Genomic DNA, 3,605 nt, shown 5'->3' on the forward strand with positions numbered 1-3,605 from the left:
GGGATTCTCCAGGCAAGAACACTGGAGTGGGTTGCCATTGCCTTCTCCAATGCATGGAAGTGAAAAGTGAAAGTGAAGTCGCTCAGTCGTGTCCGATTCTTTGCGACCCCATGGACTACAGCCTACCAGGCTCCTCTGTCCATGGGATTTTCCAGGCAAAAGTACTGGAGTGGGGTGCCATTGCCTTCTCCAGAAAAGAGACTAATGGTAAAATAATTGAAAATGAATAAATGAGGCTTTCTTCATTTGATATGATATTATTATGCTCATATGAAATCCAGAGAATACCAACAGGTGAAGTAGGTGAGTGTGTTTTCTTTCCTGGTGGCTCAGATGGTAAAGCGTCTGCCTACAATGCGGAAGACCCAGGTTCAATCCCTGGGTCGGGAAGATCTCCTGGAGAGGGAAATGGCAACCCACTCCAGTACTCTTGCCTGGAAAATCCTGTGGACGGAGAAGACTGGTAGTCCATGGGGTCGCAAAGAGTCCCACACGACTGATCGACTTCACTTACTTACCTTACTTGTTGGTTGGAAGTTCAGCAATAGAAAGGTCAATGGCATTTCTACTTACAAGGAACAGAAAATTGCATTTAAGAAAGATCACGTTTGAAATAATTTACAAATATATATGAAAAATAAATTATATGTAAGCTCATATGGATAAAAATATAAAATATTGAAATTAAAGAAGAGTGCTATAAAACAGGATATACTATATAGATTTGAAAATTCAATATTATCTTAAAATATTTTTTGAACATCAGTGAACTTACAATATATATGAGAATTAAAATCACTATTACCATCAAAATGCTTTTGAACAAAACAAAGTGAGAAGTCTTTCTTCTATCTGATACGAAGACTTGATTTGTACAATCATTGACAGTATAAAATTATAAAAAGAAATAAGTTATAGACAAACAAAAGAATCTAGAAACAGATCCCAGATACAACTATCTTTGCTTTTTGACAAAGGGAATATTGCAGATTAGTGAGAAAAGGTTGGTATTTTCAATAAATATTAATCAGTAATTTGGATATTCACATGGAAAATATGAAATATGATCTCTTCTTTGTAACACAGAAAATATAGTTATAGTGAGGTTAACAATAGTGTAAAAGAAAGAATTGTATACCTTCTAGAAAATTATACAAGAGAAAGTGTCTATGACCTTGGAAAAATTTTTCTGAAACATAACACTAAAAACACTAATCTAAAGGTCAAAATTATACATCCCTTTTCTTTAAAATCAAAAATTTCTGTTCACAAAAGACACCATTAAAATAATGGAAAGGCAAATAGCAAGCAAAGACATTTCCAAAATATACAGCCAACAAAGGGTTTCTACCAAGAAGATTTAAAGATTACCTACAGATTAATAAGAAAAAGAAATTAGTCAAAATTAGGAAAATGGCCAAGGACTTGATCAGATACTTCACAAAAGATGATATCAATATGGGCAATAAACATATGGAAAGATCTTTGACATCATTAGTTATCAGGGAAACCCAAAAGGCAGCTATAAAATGCAACAACATACCTATCCAAATGATTAAAGTAATAGTCTAGTGACATCAGATATGGACAAATGATCTAGCACAGACAACTATTCTGTCTTATTGGTGGGAGTACAAATTGGCAGTCAGTCTGTAAAACTCAACTGGTCTTCTCTATTGCATTGTCCTATATGCTCTCTACAGCCAAGCAAACTTACTCCTAGGTAACAACAAAGGAAATGCATATCCATTGTGCCCCCAAAAAAGAAGGTTTAATGAGTCATTATTCATAATAATCAAATACTGGGAACAATTTTAATGTCCATTAATGGCATAATGGATAAAGAATTTGTGGTGTAAGATAGTCATATAAGAAATACTCTGGAGCAATTCAAGAAACAAACTATAGCTACATTAAATATCATGGCTATTTTAAAAATTTTTGAGTAAAAGAGGTCAAATACAAAATAATATATATTCTGAAGCATCATGTATGTAAAGCATCATGAAATGTAAAAATAAGACTAAACCATAGTATTTAGGGAGTGTATATTTATGGTGGCAAACCTATAATCTCTGTGTGTGTTAGTCACATATAATCTACAGTAAATTATATATTATTTTTTGATCTTGGTGGTGATTGAAATGTGTTCTCTTTGTAAAAATTTATTGAGCATGTTGGATGGCATCACCAATGCAATGGACATGAGTTTGAGTAGGCCTCAGGAGCTGGTGATGGACAAGGAATCCTGGCATGCTGATGTCCATGGGGTTGCAAACAGTTGGACATGACTGAGCAACTGAACTAAACTGAATTGAGCATATATTTCATTTTGTGCCCTTCGATATAGAAGTAAAAGATTTCACAATAAAAATGTTTTATAGAAGTAAAATTATATTTATTTCTAAAATATTAAGGCGCAAAGGCTATGAAGAAAAATATTAAGTTGAAAACATTTTTTAAAGAAACAGAGAAACAAAATTTAGAATTACTTACAGTTGTCAGCTACAGATATTAAACATGAATATGTGTGCTCAGTTGTGTCTGAGTTTTTGTGACAACTGATAATAAACTGAGGTTGATAAAAAGGAATGAATTTGTGTCAGTTGAACTGAGGTGGAACCTGTTCATGAACGTAGCTGTCATGAAGTGAAGTGAGATGAAAGTCGCTCAGTCATGTCCGACTCTGTGACCCTATAGACTGTAGGCCATCAGGCTCCTCTGTCCATGGAATTTTCTGGGGCTGTGCTCGGGGCTGGTGCACTGGGAAGACCCAGAGGGATCAGGTGGAGAGGGAGGTGGGAGGGGGGATCGGGATGGGGAATACGTGTAAATCCATGGCTGATTCATGTCAATGTATGGCAAAAACCATCAGGGTCTTTTCAAACGAGTCAGCTCTTTGCATCAGGTGGCCAAAATGTTGGAGTCTCAGCTTCAGCATCAGTATATCCAATGAACACCCAGGACTGATCTTTAGGATGGACTGGTTGGATCTTCTTGCAGTCCAAGAGACTCTCAAGAATCTTTTCCAACACCACAGTTGAAAAGCATCAATTCTTCTGCACTCAGCTTTCTTTATAGTCCAACTCTCACATCCATACATAACTACTGGAAAAGCCATAGAATGATATGAAATGTTGATTGAAATAGTAAGTAATTTTGAAAATTTAGTAATAAGCATGAGTACATTTCTCATGTCACTAATCAGATTCAGAAAATAAAATTATATCAATTAGAAGTATAGATAGTTTTGTTAAAAGTTACCAAAGTAGGACAAACATAATTTTGACTTTCTCTGTATCTAAATAATCCAGGGTTATCGCCCATTCCCACCACTACCACAAGAAGTCAGCTATATAAATTCTGATTCATTTACTAGTCTTAGCAATTTTTGTAGACTAGTTATTCCAGATAATCCTTTTTAAACAATAGAGTATTTTAATAGAGAGTCATTCACAAATTATTTGTTCAATACCATCCAATACTGGAATAGCTTTCAGAAAGGTAGAATTATCTCTGCTCTCAATGTGAATTTCCTTTGTTTAAATCTTAAAACAGAAAATTAATCTAACACTAAGTGTAATTTAATACCTATAAATTTTCTT

The 3,605-nt window shown here is 34.5% G+C and overlaps 1 non-coding gene across 1 annotated transcript; it reads left to right on the forward strand.

Moving 5' to 3' along the window:
• Positions 1–318: 318 nt before the first annotated feature.
• TRNAC-ACA lies at positions 319–391 on the forward strand. The gene has a single exon. It is a non-coding gene; the product is annotated as a tRNA-Cys (tRNA).
• The last annotated feature ends 3,214 nt before the right edge of the window (positions 392–3,605 follow it).

Source organism: Cervus elaphus, chromosome 18 (genome assembly GCF_910594005.1).
Source record: "Cervus elaphus chromosome 18, mCerEla1.1, whole genome shotgun sequence".
Taxonomy (NCBI): domain Eukaryota; kingdom Metazoa; phylum Chordata; class Mammalia; order Artiodactyla; family Cervidae; genus Cervus; species Cervus elaphus.